General features: G+C 31.6%; 2 long non-coding RNA genes across 2 annotated transcripts; both read right to left on the reverse strand.

Annotated features, from left to right (window-relative positions):
* Positions 1 to 5,381: 5,381 nt before the first annotated feature.
* On the reverse strand, positions 5,382 to 7,862 carry LOC139485081 (uncharacterized). The gene is made up of 2 exons (XR_011655250.1): positions 7,736 to 7,862; positions 5,382 to 6,564 (listed from the first exon to the last, which is right to left on the reverse strand). It is a non-coding gene; the product is annotated as an uncharacterized lncRNA (long non-coding RNA).
* Positions 7,863 to 9,711: 1,849 nt separating this feature from the next.
* LOC139485082 (uncharacterized) lies at positions 9,712 to 12,498 on the reverse strand. Its single transcript, XR_011655251.1, has 2 exons — positions 12,380 to 12,498; positions 9,712 to 10,721 (listed from the first exon to the last, which is right to left on the reverse strand). It is a non-coding gene; the product is annotated as an uncharacterized lncRNA (long non-coding RNA).
* Between the last annotated feature and the right edge of the window lie 3,966 nt (positions 12,499 to 16,464).

The following is a 16,464-nucleotide window of genomic DNA, read 5'->3' on the forward strand; positions in this document are numbered from 1 at the left end:
TTCTGAAATAGAAGAATTGTTTTTATAGATGTAGAATTTAAAACAGTAAGTCACTAAGGACGGGAAACGTTTGACAAATATTGTAGCAGTGTTTGCAACGGGGAATTCAAACAGTTTATTAAAATACTGAAACCGGTATTTGATGTATGTATTAGCAAATGTGTAATTATTATGATGACGTTTGCGTTTTAGAAAGAAAAAAAAAGGTACAAAAGGATACTGGCATTTCTTAAACGAGGAGTTTAATATTGTTATTAACTATAAGCAAAGAATTCTAAAAAAACAACATCAAATTTGATTTTTCTGCTCGTTTTTGAAAAAAGAACACCAATAAATCATGTTATAGAATTGTTAAATATTTGAATACATATTGAGTACGATCGGAACTGTATCTTGTTAAGTGTTATAAGAGGAAGAGGCTGAATGTCTTCTCAAAATATTAACGTCAAACAGTATATAACTGCCTTATTCCTTAATTGGTAAACATTGTTCTTAGATAGTAAAGATAACGATGCAGCATATCTGTCATTCGTTTACATCTATTGTTATCTGGTAAAGTAAAAGAGGAACGAAAGATATCAGAGGGACATTCAAACTCATAAATCAAAAATAAACAGACAACGCCATTGCTAAAAATGAAAAAGACAAACAATAGTACAAACGACACAACATAGAAAACTAAAGAATAATCAACACAAACCCATACCAAAAACTAGGGGTGATCTCAGATGCTCTGGAAGGGTAAGCAGATTCTGCTCCACATGTGGCACCCTTCGTGTTGCTTATGTGATAACAAATCCGGTAAATAGTCGAACTCGGTAGGTTACATTCATGAAAGGGAAAGGGATTGTAGTTACGACATAAGGAACATATCCGATATGTATTGATTAAAAAGAAATACAACCTGTGTTCAATGTACAACACCGTTCTGGAGATGTTTACCAATTATTTTTATAACTCAGCACCTAGTTTTTCATCTGAAAGTGAGATTGTTTAGATACTTAATATGTGGTAAATCAATTAAGAGCTTACATCAATAAAAAGTGCTTTTTACATTCGTACTGTATTTGACCATTTTAACTTCTTCTCAATTGGGAGTTTTTTTTACTTCTTTTGTAGACGAAACGGGCGTCTGACGTTCAACATTTCTATTCTAGTATCTGTGATAAGTGTATTTGCAGATGAACGATGTTACAGGCTCGCGAAAATAATACATTCGGCTAACTTTTTAACTTTTTAATAAGCAGGAAGACATACAATTATGTACAAAAGTTATATATAACTAGAAAATAAGTTCATTGATACATTAGTTAAGTATTCATTTACTTACCTATACTCACTAAAGAAAGGTGCTAATGTTTATGTTGATATTTTCTTATTTCTTTTAGTATTATCTACATATATATTGTTATTTTGGTTCTTTATCACCAAACTGCCATTTCAAAGAAGCAAGGAGTCTTATATTTTGTCTAAATCGATTATCGAATAGAGCATATATCAAAGGATTTGCTACATGATTAATCATATAATACCTTTCAGCAATTCGTAACACAGAATATTCCATTTCGTTCAAATCTTTTTCATCGAACCAATCTTTAGCAATTTTTAGAAGAAATAGAGGGAGATAACTCAATGCAAACACAACTGATATTGTAAAAGCAATCTTTGTCATTTTATCTATCAGTGGAACGTTTTGACCAGGTTCGGAAGTATATACACGCAGTCGAGTTTGTCGTTGCTGGTAAACTTTCTTTCCTATGAGAGAATACAGAACAAACAAGATAACCGTATAAATGAAAAACATACATACATTAAAAACACTGTAAGCGATTGAATATTTTGAGGGGTCAGATGCAGTCACCGGACATGTGTGTCCGGTAATGTTCCGCTCTAAAGTCACATGTTCAATTTCGATTAAAACTGCCTGTGGCCATGATAGTATGATTCCTATTATAAAACATGCAGATATGAAATAATAAACATTCTGAAGAGAAATTTGATTCTTCAAAGGACGACAAATTTGTCTGAATCTGTGAAGTGAAAGTAACATCACTAAATGTGTAGAATACATAATTCCAAAAATCAGCACTGCTGTGAACGTTTTACACACCCACTGTCCTTTGAATGTATAGTAGTGAACGATACGGGCTATATTGAATGGAATTCCAATGACACAAAATATCAGATCAGCAATGGCCAAGTTTAATATTAGAGATCGGTATACTGATTTGGCATATTCATTCCAATATATAATCAATACGGTTAAATTTCCTGGCACTCCAACAAGTAACAAAATACAAAGAAATACTATTGGTGCGACAAAACGACCAATGTGTTCCTCGTTTATGTGTTCAAGTGTAAAGTCAATTAAAGTTGCGTTCATATTGGATACATAAGATACCATATGTTAAATCCATGCGTTATTTCCAAAAGCATGCGTCTTATGTAAGTTTGATATCCTGTGTAAGATTATGGATAATGAACACCAGGACACACAATTTCATTGTGATGTGGTATTGCAATGCTATTTACTTAAGTCACCAGTCCTTTTATAGTGTTTATTTTTGTTTTATATAACGCTGTAAACTACAAAATTAACTTACATCGGTTTTGTACATAAAGTTGTAAATCTTTTTTAAAGGTATTTAAAGGTACTGACCGAGTAAAATGTTGTCATATTGTTTATTGATACACCTTTGTCTTATACACAGGAGTTATACTATGAGAAAGACAGTTGGTTAAATCAACAATATTATCTTTTTCATGGTATTTATTAGGGACAAATGTTTTATTATATAAGGTGCTTATCTAAAATATAAAACCTTTCGGAATTTCTTTCTTTTCGTATTTTCTCTATTTGTACAATTGCCCGCTATAATTTATTTGGATATGTCATTTTTTCATATTAGCATTAAAATAATTAATTGAATAATGATAATAGTTTAATATCAGAATATGTGGTTTGATTGCCAATGACATAACTCTCCACCGGAGACAACATGACGTAGATGTTAGCTGCTAAAGGTCATAGTAATGGCCTCGAAACCCCTATCACATAGTAACACAGCATGGTATTAAAGGACAAGTCATGAAATTTTTTCTTTAACAAAAATAATCAGATTTATGTACAAATTTATTAAAAAAAATACAGATATACAGCAACAAACGTTGACCGAAAGCTGCTAACATCTATGTCATTTTGATTTTATATAAACACAAACGGCTTGAATATCAGTATTTGTGAAGTCAATTAAAACACACATTTACCGAAACAAACGACAGTATTTGTTTGCAATTTATAAGAGAGTAAATAGACAAATAAATGTTATGACAATTTTCTAAACCAATTTTAACATTACATCATAGTTATAGCACACGACGTTTTGAGAGGTAAACATACTTATTTCCGTAGGTGATTATTCGCATCTATTCAAAATCCTATACATAAAGAAAAGCCTACTAACTTCTATTAAAATTGAATAATATAATATTATTTCTCTGAGAAAATCATACCTGCTCATTTTTATACTTATATAGTATCTTTTGACGATTTGCTTATTTTAATTTTTTAGAGTTTTTTTTAATGATGTTATATTAAAAAGATTCTTGTATATTCAGTTGTGTGCGTTTTATTTTTTGTTCCTGAATCATTTAAAAAAAAAAAAAAACATCATTTTACGGCACAACAATGTCCAATTATTATTTTTAGGTTTAACCCATGTTTTCACTAGCCAATGAACAAATAAAAAAATGTAGTCATATGATAAAAAGATACGGTAAGCGGATTGTGTATTCTGATACATTAGTAGAGTATGTACTTGTGCACTAGTTAACATTAATAAGTACGCTAAAGATAGACAAGCCACATACATTTTTAGATCTTAAAAATAGATATTCAATCTTAAAATACTATTAAATCAACAATGATATATAACTCGGTCAATACTTGGTCATGTACATAGAAATAAAAACAACTGTGAGAAAAAGAATATTTGAATTTATAGTCATATAGACAAATCGATTGTACCTGATAGCAAAATTAAGACTTGTGGTAGGTTGTATATTTAACTAAGTTTATGACGTATACTTTATTTTAAAATTGTTAGTTTTGATTTATCCCGTTTAAAGGGAGTTAATCAAATTTGAAACATGATCGCCATGTACACAGGCATTCTGCATCTTATACGTACTGTGACTTTAACTCATATATTAAAAATTGAAATAGCACATTCATAGACTAGATTAAGTTTATAAGAGAAAAGATACGATTATTTAACTTCATGAAGTCAATTTGTATCAGTACTAAGGAACTCACATTATTTGAAATATTTATTTAATATCTTAAAGCATTCTGATCTCTACTGATGTCGCTTATCTGAGTTTTAGGGCTGCAACATTCGAAACGTTTTAAACGACTAGTTATATGACGTTCGTTCATTTACCAGGCGTCTCAAAAACATACAAACAGATGTTGTATCAATACCTGTACGCACGTCATAACTATCTATGTAAAATGTTGGTAATCAAAAATCAAAATTTAAAAAGGAAGAATATACAAAGGGTGGTTGTACAATGGAGTGAATATTAAAAGTCTGGGTATGTGGCATTTTTCCAAACAATTCTTGTCGACGTCAGGGCTGCAAATAAATGCTGCATACAAAGAAATGCAACACTCACTATTTACTGGTTTGACAGGTATAACTACCCTTTGTAACAAACTTATATTATGTTTGCAGGGAGGCTTCATATGATTGACAGCACCTTAATTACCATTTAAAATCATAATTTTATATCTCAAAACTGTCAAATCCCTTTTAAGCAGAACTTCGATTTACTTCGCTTTTCTGCGTTTCCAGGATGCATCATCGGACCCTATTACACGACTAATCATATGACTGTCATTCATTTACAAGGCATCTCAAAAAGATGCAAAAAGAAGTTTTACCATTTCTCTATATAACTATAATCATAACTATATATGTCTTATTTCCTAACACCCACATCAATTCGAGAAAGTAAGAAGATAACGAGCGTATGTTGTACAATTTAGTGAATATTGAAAGTCTTGGTATTTAGAATTTGTTCAAACAAATCGTGAAGATCTCTGACTTGCAAAAAAATGCTGCATACAAACAAATTCAACAATCACTCACTTTACTGGTATGACATGTACCATGTGTTGCAATATATATTGTCAGGCTGCAAACACAGTGTGTATGCTGAAGTGCACAGAAAGATGACGATATCGAACAACCATTCCACAAACATATGAATGACCATCGTAGTGTCTATAACTATAAAGATTGCTTGGTAAGAACTAGATTTTAACCCTGTCCAATATAGAATGAAACTAAATACTTTGACAAAAATAAAACAAGCCGGAAAATAAGACGTTTTTAATTGATAATACATTTTCGCGCGAGCTTCGCAAATTGCGATACTGACTATTCCGTCACGAAATAATGATCTTGCTTACATGTACCGCCTTCCTTCGCACTATAATTATAAATAGTTGTTCACCATGGCAGATCGGAATGACTGCCTATCACTTTGATCGAAAGACAGGTTGGTGTAAGGAAAAGAACAGCAGCCGTGTATCATTTTGAATACGATAATGAAAACGATTGACGAAGGCTATTTGTTAAGCCCAAATATTTGTCACCAAGATTTTATAACATCATCTTCGTATATTACCATGAGTCATGACCGTCTCCGGTTTGTTTGTTAGACATGAACAACGAAAATAACAGGGATTGATGGTTTAGTGTCTTAGTTTTTGAAGGTTTTCTTGAATCTGTACTGATTATACCCCTATCCACAACGAGCAGTTCTTGGCGTTGATTAATTTGTATAATCCGTCTAATTTTTTATAACTTTCAGGCAAAAACCCTTATTTATCCATTACTAAAATCAGGAATTCGACTTAAGTATTGGAATCCAGTAATGAAAGTTCATTTAAAAAAATCTAACTGAAGTTCCATCATCAGGAATATAGCACATAAAAGTAACATACATTGACCAGTTAGATCGCATATGATAACTCCTCTGGTACATGCTTTAGTACTAGTTTTATCTTCATGTTCGTCATTTATGCATTCACAGCAACAGTATCTAATACACAACGTTTTAATTCTGAATAGCCACATCAGTCGTATAATTTGAATTACTGTCTCAGCTATCGCATATCCTGCCTTGATAACCTGTACATTAGAAATCAACTCGGATGTCTTTACAGCCACAATTATTGCAAGAATAATTTGAGGAAAGTCTTCAAGCCACGTTGAAATCAATGAAAGTAAATAAAGGACTAAGGAATCTTCTTTCCCCCTCCAGACACCATAAATCTTTATCACTATGCTGATAACGCATGTCACTGTTCCAAAAATCGCAAAAGCAAGAATTGCAGTGTGTAGGTCTTTAGCAGTCTGTATAGATTCTTGTTTTGTTGCAACAACCTCTGCGTAAAAGTCCCAATCTAACACTAGATCGACTATCTCAAATGCGATCCATACGAAAATTCGACAACACTTCCAGACACAAGCAGATGGCATTATGAAATAATTCCTGTAATGGAAAGAAAGAAATATTATGTCAAACATTTTTTTAAATTTTACTGACTAAGTACTTTAAAGTTTTAGTCAAGTTCACTCTTTATCATTTACCACATATTTCATCTTCCAAATGATGGAATTCCTTCATATGGTTGTTGTGGAAATGAATTATTTCTTTATCTATACATTATCTTGCCTTGTTCTGACACTTACATTATACCTTTAATTGAAAATCAACGCACTGTTTCGAGGACGTGTGATAGTAGACAAACAGGTAATTTTTATCCGAGGAACAGGGCAAATGCACGTCTATTATAAATTTATATGCTTTTTTGTGTTATTCAAAAGAAACAACAAAGGTGCAACATTGACAACGGCTAGATCTTACATGTAACTGTATATTTTTGTATCGCGTACTAGTATTCCAGACGTCTTTGTTTTGATCACACGAACAAGCGACTATCGTGAGTGAAGACAAGGTGTGCTCATTTTCAAAATTCTGATTTTGTTTTATATATGTTTGCGAATTCCCTCTATTTTAACACTCTATATCCCACATGCTAAATGCTTAAGATGCTAATTTTTGGAACATGTAATAACAGTAGCAAAGGAAAACCTCTCTGCAATTCAACGAACTCTTTCAACAATACCTTGGTGGGTCCTTGGTTCTAAATTTCATGTCTCAAGAAACAATTCTAGCCACTATCTTTCATTAACTCACTATTTTATAGACTTTCGCCCTAAATCTCGCCACGTTGACGTACCTAGCAGATTACTCCTGTGGTGATAATTATGAATTGGCTCTCTTAGAATCCCGTTATCCATGATATTTTTTTTCCTCAGCACAGCACGTAAAAAAAAATTAAATAATTGTATGGGTAGATCTTTTTATCAACTAACGCGTTGGTATAAACACGCTTATTCACCAGGACTTTTTATACTCTTCAATTTGCATACAAAACATTTAGATTTAGATTTACTTAATGGCGGACAGTTTATATTTTAATGTTTTACACCACTTAAAGTATCGCTCGCCTTCATCAAGATAACATTACTATATAAACCGAGATTAAGCCAGACAAGGACATAAATACACAATTTGCAATTATAAACTGATTACAAATAAGATATAAAATGTGAGAAGAACGACTCTATGAGAGACAAATAAAAAAAATCAAACATACCTGTTTTAAAACTTCTAAGCTTACGGAGTTATATTGAAGAGGTGCAGAGTCAGGTTCTGAGCAATGTATAGCAGTAATGTTATGTAACACTTATATAAGTAATATGTAAATCCCCATTCAAATTGAAACTTCTATTTATGTTTCAGGAAATTTTAAATCTATTTTTAAAGTTTACAGTAACTGTGTTTGACTTGATTCTATTTATAAATCGATCTAGCATCACACTTTCCATTAGAACAAAAATAATATGATAACATGTACCAGTACGACATATAACATCTATTTGGAAATGATTAACGCTCACACTTTATAAAACTTGAGAATATACAAATGGTGATGCATGCATTATACTCTTTTAACCACTTTCAAATATGTACCAGTGTTGAAATTCGTTTAACATTGAAGGTAATTCATCAACGTACCTTCACGTGGGGTTTGTTGATTATGGTATTACTTGGTCCTTTTGTATAGGGATTTAATAATTCTAGTCAAAATATTTCATGATTAAATATATGACTAGGAATGCATTTTTGATTGATTGACTAACTACGTATGATAAACTTAGACATGTTTTGAATAATTGACGAAAACAATAACCGCTGTTAATAGTAAAAAATAGAATTTTGGCATTTAAGACGTTCACTGTTTTTCGCCTCACTCCGATTTCCTCAATCTGTTCAATCGTTAAGATTCGAATTCTTATTTCGATCGTGTACGTCCAGTTATGCATGTTAAAGTTTGTGTATTAATAATTTGCTAAAATTAAATGAAGATGTATTGAATGTCTTTGAATCAATATCTGACATATATATATAAAAAAAAAAAAAAAAAAAAAAAAAAAAAAGTTTCCCGAAGCCACACACAACTGTACGCACTGAACGATCTAGATCCACTTCTGATGCATATTGTATTTTATCAATTATTATACGAATAGAAATTGTAATACTATGCATATATCATGATGGTTATGCAGAATAAAATTATTGAAAAGTGTTGAGGGACGGGTCATTAGAATTAATTTTAGGACCTCAAGTTAAAACTGGAAAAATATGGGAATTTTTTGTTTTCCTCTTACATGTCTTAGGTTCCACTTCTAAAAGAAAAATAATTCTCTCGGTCAGATTGATATAAGAGTAAACGTATGTGTTTCTTATTGAAGTTCATTGTTTAATTTTTAAGTTTTGATGAAAAGACTTTTGCATTTTGCTGTGTAATTACTTTTACTTATTGGAATAAGGCCCTATCAGTGCTAACTGTCTATAGCCGTTTTGTTTCTGTTCGATTGAAGATCAAATATGTTTATGATTTTCTTCAATTAACATCTAAACTTTCGTGATTGGGTTACATTGATATATCATCCAGAACAGAAAATCAATAAAACAGACACGGCTTCTTCAGCGTCCTTTTTAGACTAATACCTCGAATTTTATCATGTGCGGTCATCTCAGTGTACCAGGATCTTTGAAAAAGGAGGCTATTGTCATTCTAAAATTACCAGTTCCCAGCATACATGTATAAGTACCAATATTCCAAATGCATCTGTTGTTATCCATTTCCCAAATCCTTTTTTTAAATAAAACAACCAAATTCATCTGAAGATTACAACTGATTTTTTAAAAATATTCATTATCAACGTCCGAAATCATACATGATGGTCAATTAAAAAATATAAGCACCGACGTTGTTCATAAGCTTAATAAATTGTTATGTTTTTTTTTTATTTAATCCTTGTTAATGATTACTTTTATTTTTTAGTTCAATTTTTGAACTTATACATCCCGTCATTGTGTTATAGTGCTATGTTTATTTTTTTGTATACTTATCTTCCTTTTTTGCTGATGTGCTTTGTCTATATGCCATTTTGTTGAAATATTTGTTTATTTTTATAGTGATTAAGATAAAACTACAAAATTGACCTTTTCACCTCTTTTCTGGACATTTTTATCTATATTGACATCATAATGAAAACGCAACACTTTTGTTTTGAAAATAACATTTTTATACAACATTATATTTTCTTTACAGGAATTGTTAAAATAGTTAATAGTCTATCTCAAGATAAAAGTTATGAATTGTTTTGATATTGCCTCAATTTCTTTTTGTAATTTTGCAGGTTTAAATCACTAGACAAATATTCATATAATGTCAAAGTAATTAAATTCTAACTTTTGAGAAAGTAACTTCGTTTTTGTCTACTTAGTTGTTTTTAATCGTTTTTGTTTAATTTGTTATCAATACAATTTGTCAATTACTGAACATAATAGAGGATTCAGTGTATTACAAGGCAGGTACCTTTGATAACTATTGATAAGTCGCATTCCAAGTACCCATGGTACTATTGTCAAAATGGCCAATAACGTTTGTATGTTTGAAAGCATCTATCTGAAGTTCAACCATAAGTATTATAGCACACAAAAGAATGATGACAACTCCAATTAGATCGAATATGATTGCTGTTTTGATCCATGACTTATTTGCATTCTCCTCATCAACATCATAGTCGTCGTCGTCATCTATGCAATCACAACAACAGTATTTAATACACATCTCCTTAATTCGACATAGCCACATCGATCGCAGAATTAGAATAACTGCCTCAACAATCGCATATCCTGCTTTGATAACTTGTACATTATCAATTAACTCGGATGACTTGAAAGCCACAATCATTGCAAGGATGATTTGGGGAAAGTCTTCAAACCACGTCGAGATCAATGAAAGTATTACGAAAAATGTATCATCTTTTTTCCTCAAGACACAAACTATCTTGACCAATATGCTGGCAACGCATGCACATGTTCCAAAAATGGCAAAAACAAGAATTGCAGTGTGTAGCTTTTTGGCAGTATTTATAGGTTCTTGTGTTGTGTTAACAACCTCTACGTAGAAGTCCCAATCCAAAACAAGATCTGTTATCTCTAATGCAAGCAAGAAAATAATTCCACATAACTTGCAAAAACAATCAGATGACATTGTGGAATAAATGCTACAATTAAAAAAAAAATACACACATATATATAGATATATATGTATATCATTGAATACACAGAAGGATACGTGGTGATGGATGCTTTTGTGCTTCTTAATCTAATTTTGCTTGATTTTCATTTTTGTTTCGATTTTCAGTTAAACAATGTTAAAGTTCAACGAGACAAAATTAATGCAAAATTTTAGCAAAATCTGTGACATAGCCCATTTACTGTTATAAATAATGATATAACATGTGCACACGCTTAAAACACGTGTTTTATGTCTATCTCTCGATTAAGTTTGCGTAACAGGTTACACTTCGACAATTGAAGTTAAATTTGTCATAGCGGATGTGGTCGAGTGGTATTGAGCGCTGATATTGGGGCTAATTAAGCGATTGGTGATGTGGTGTATGTAAGGTGTGAGTTCGAATCGCGTTGAGGTACAAACATTTAAAACACAAAAACAAAACTGATTATAGCAAAGTTGTGCGTAATTTTCAGACTTATATATTGAAATGTTTTATAGAAATATGAATGATCTTATCTAAGTAAAGTTAAGCATTATAACATAATAAAATAAATTCTGCGTTAACCTAGTTCGGTATGCTTAATGCACATTATACATGTTCTAAAAATAAGTTCAGTTTACCAAAAACATGTAGCTTGTTTTCAGGAAATCATGTTAAAACCAAATAAGTTATTTCATGGCTTGTGAATAAACTTCCTTAATTATTCTTTAATTTGCATGAGTTCTTCTTCTTTTTTCTTTACATTATTATTTTTCTAAGAATAACGACGGAATAGGCGCGCGGATCTAAACTTTCAAAATGTTTAAGATAATTGAAAAACAGTGTTAAACATCAGTGTACGAGACAATAATTCAGCTTACGAGACAATAATTCAGCTTACGAGACAATAATTCAGTGTACGAGACAATAATTCAGCTTACGAGAAAATAATTCAGCTTACGAGAAAGTAATTCAGCTTACGAGAAAATAATTCAGACTACAAGACAATAATTCAGCTTACAAGTCAGTGATACAGATGCGGCGATCAATAATATATAATATTCATCAATATAATAAAGTTACTGACAATTCAATGTGCAATAAGAAATACTGCAAATTATTTGTAAACACACTCGAATTTCGCATGAAGAAAGGAAATACATACTTCAAATGTCGACAAACTAAAATATCAGCTGTTAGGACCGAGGCTCCTTTGCTATGGTTGTTACTAATGGAAGTGCATATATAAATATTTGGTATTAGGTATTAGACATCGTACATTTATTATATTCAAAACTTAAGAAATGTCAAATTTCTCAAGTACCCCTCCCAAATTAATATCAAATTAATAAAAATATATCCTAAATATCTGGGTGTATCTGATAATTACTATGTTGAACTTTAAATTACATATTGTCTTTTGCATACATGTACTTCACGACGACTGCCCTCAAAATTGTCACACACCTAAAATTATCACCCATCTGTGATGATGAGTGATTCATAATGCGTTAAGCACCCATTACGACTGACTTTGTGCTAAAACTCACCCAAAACAGTTAACATACTAAATTTGCTATTGCTTATATGAACTAGTTACAGATAAAAAATAATTTGTTAAAAACTGTTGACAGAGCAGAATAAAAAAAATAAATCAAACTTACTATTTCTATAAATATTCACCTGACTGAGTAATGTTGACATAGGTGCAGTAGCAGCTTCAGAAACAATGTCTAGCAGAAACGTTTTATATGTAAATCCCAACTGAAGTAGGAATCTATTTATATATTTGGAAATTTTAAAATTATTTTTAAACTTTGTTAGAAAGTGAAAGTTTAGACTTGATTTTGCAGAAACAGCATCACACTTTCAAGTCAATACTATTACTTGTATTATAGATAACACTTGTCATTTTATGTGTTTATTGTAAAGGATGCATACAATACACATAATATTTACTTTGTTCGTCTATAGGGTTTTCAAAATATAGTTTCATTGAGTAAACTTCTGTTTTGTCGGGTACGAATCGTGAATGCTTCTGTTTTGTATTTGGACAAACCCTTCGCCATTTTAGTGTATCGTTTGTTTAGTTGAACACTAGCTAATATACTAAATAGCTTTTTTTATTAAATTAATTTTAAACGCAAGTAATATATCTGTAGAAATGACTACGTTTTTATACAAATGAGAGAGTAGCTAGCTATAAAACTGGGTTTAATCCACCATTTTCTACATAAAGGAATTTGCTGTGCCAAGTAAGGATCATAACAGTCGTTATCCCTTAGTTAAACATGTTTAATCTCATTAGCTAAGGTACTTTCAAAGTTAAACATGTGTTAAATTTTCCTCAGTGTTCGATATTTTTGTGATTTAACTTTTTCAGGAAGATATCTGTTAAATTTTATTTAACACGAAAGCTTGAAACTCATTGTTGTTTCTCGTGAACAAGGAGTTATGTTTCTATTCCTCTCAGGAAATAAATATATTTTGTTTGTCAATTTTAAGTCGAATCTAGCAAAAATACACGAAGCACACCACATATATCAAAGATGATATTGATGTACATGAGCACCTTTCTTTATATATATATATATTTTTTTTTACAATAAAAGAATTAAGCGCCCTATAACAGCGACCATTTTGTATCCCTACTCATTGGCTCTAATGAAAAATATATAGAATCATAAATCATAGGAATCTTTATTGGTTTTATGATCATTAAACTTGTTAACATACAGTAACAATTATTCAGCTGAAATATGAATAACAAGAATGTGTCCTCAGTACACGAATGGCCAACTCGCACTATCATTTTCTATGTTCAGTGGACTGTGACATTGGGACAAAAACTCTAATTTGGCATTAAAATGAGAAAGATCATATCATAGGGAATATGTGTACTAAGTTTGAAGTTGATTGGACTTCAACTTCATCAAAAACTACCTTGACCAAAAACTTTAACCTGAAGCGGGACAGACGGACGAACGGACGGACAAACGGACGCACGGACACACAGACCAGAAAACATAATGTTCCTCTTCTATCGTAGGTGGGGCATAAAAATTACCATTGATATTAAGATGAAAAACTCTACATTGACATATAATTTAACATATGCTTTTTTATTATATGTCCTTTCAAGTTCTTTAAAACTAAAATTTATGTGAGCCGTTAGACATAGAGCTGTATATGCGGACATTCTAATATGATTTCATACATATTTCTATTCTATTTTTGTTAAGTCGTTTCAATTGCACTGTACTCGGTGGCATTCTCAAAAGATTTCATTCCATTTTCTTTTCATTTCAGCAATGACGTTTGCGAAACAAGTTTTTAATAAGATATTGATAATGAATTGGGTGCTTATGTTTGAGTCTTTATAATAGCGATTTATGCTTAGGCATTCCCAGTAGATCTCATACAAATGTCTATTCTATTTCAGTTTCTTTTTGTAATTCATATATATTCATGCCTTATCATTTTACTTATTTATAATATTTGTAGCATACATGCAAGTTGGTCGGCTTCAAGTATGTCATATAATATTCCTATACTTCTTATACACTTTATGGAAATCACAGACAACGTAATTGATCGTCATTTTTCTTTTCAAGTCTACTTATATTAAATAAGGTAATTGTGTAACAGTAGTGACAGATTTAGAACAGGCTTTAAAAAATATCTTCATGAATCCAATTCCTTAACGAATATGTAGATGACAATGCCACCAATGTTCTTTGACCCTAACGCGACCGCATTGGGTCAACTATACTGCTTACGCGACAGAACATGTGTTCAAGACAAGCGACGACATATGAAGAACTTTGATCACTGCTGCTATATCCTCCAAGAGATACTTGCAACTAGCCAATCAGAAATTAATGATCAGGAACGTGTCAAATGCAAATAAAAGACTGAAGTTGGACATGAATACACCATAACCAGCACAATATATACAAGACAACATATCTACTATTGAGCTTAACCACTTGCTATCATAGCTAAATTACAATAAGTTGCCGGAATAATTCGTTTTTCTTGAACTTCTGTTGGACGTTTTATACAGGGACAAATACTATAAACTCAACATAGATTATGATTACTCGACGTAACATAAAACAGTAGCATGCGCAAATCTATAAGCGCATTTACAGGCAACAATTTAAAACATTACAGACTTTCAAATGCTTTATCTACTGATCAGATTCTACTTTAAATGGTATTTGACCAGTATTATTTATGCAGAACACTTTGCTAGGTACCCAGACAAACAGTAGAGAGGCCGTTATCCTTAAGGGGCCAATGGATAAGTTATAAGTTTGTTGTTAGTATTGATAAGATGGCACAGACACGAAGACCTGCTAAGGAAGTAAAACGTAGTGAGACTCAATCAAAGTATACATCAGGAACTTCTAGCAAGACCATAGTTTTATTTCAGCATGTAGAGTCGCGGCATTGTCCGGTGACACCGTTATACTAGTAGCTAAATAGTCCATTAATGACCCTTGTTTTGTTTACAAACCAAATTCGCATGAAAATTACCAGTCAATTGTTAGTCAGATTGGTCTACAGGAAGGGAGACAGAACTATGGCATAGGAAACAGACACATATATTCACTGAAGGTGTGATGAGATGATTGAAGCTGTTAATTTTCTCCTTGATAATATTTATGTACGTTTCGGCAACAACGTTTATCGACAGGTTGTAGGTATTTCCATGGGCACTAATTGTGCCCCTTTATAGCGGATTTGTTTGTGCACTGTTACGAAACACAGTTTATGACTAAACTAAGGAAAGACCAGTCGAAATTGCATTTAATTAATAAATTCAACACACTTACCGTTATCCTGATGATATTTTTTCGTTAAATAATCAAGAATTTTCTCAATATACTGCTGAAATTTACCCCAAGAAACTTACTTTAAATATATCAAATTTATTCGGTAATAACTGTCCTTTCCTGGATTTAGATATTTCGGTTTTAAACGGGACACTCAACACTAAAATTAACGTTCCCTATTGTTAATTTTCCATTTCTAGATGGTGATGTTCCTTTGGTATCATTTTACGGTGTTTATATTCCATAACTTGTTCGCTATGCCCGTGTCTGTTGTGACGTTTTTGATTTTAACGAACGCAACCTTTGTATTACTGGTAAATTAATTAGAGATATCGTTACCATAAATTACTTAAATTCTTTATTGAATTTTTCCATAGGTATAAAGATTTTGTTTTGAAGTTTGGTTGTACCTGTAGAAAACTTATTTCAAACGGGATAGCACATTCTCATTTTTACAGAAATGATGTTAACCGTACCCGGAAATTTAGAAATGATCCATGTAAACTTGTCGCTCCTTTAAATAAACTTATTCTAAAAGGTTACCTATTCCACACTGTAATAAGATCATTGAATATTGTTTTTTATTGGTATAAATATAGATTTTGTTATCATTAAATTAAAAGCTAACTAAATATTACTAGTATGTTATATACATAATTTGTATGCATATTCATGGATCTACAAACTGTCGGTACATGTAACTTGGCATTGCACAAGGTCGTGTTTTTCTCTGGCTGTTTATGACGTCTTTATCCTAAATCCATTGGATGTTGGATGTGTACGGATTGATTGTTTAGTCTTAGATGCAAGATTTTTTTAATAGTTGCTAGTGGCTTTGAACTAGCTGTCAGATAACTGCGAGTACTCTCAGATCTGTTCAATGTGTCTTTTTGTGTCGGGATGTATAA

The sequence above is a fragment of the Mytilus edulis genome, chromosome 8 (genome assembly GCF_963676685.1).
Source record: "Mytilus edulis chromosome 8, xbMytEdul2.2, whole genome shotgun sequence".
In the NCBI taxonomy this organism is placed as follows: Eukaryota; Metazoa; Mollusca; class Bivalvia; order Mytilida; family Mytilidae; genus Mytilus; species Mytilus edulis.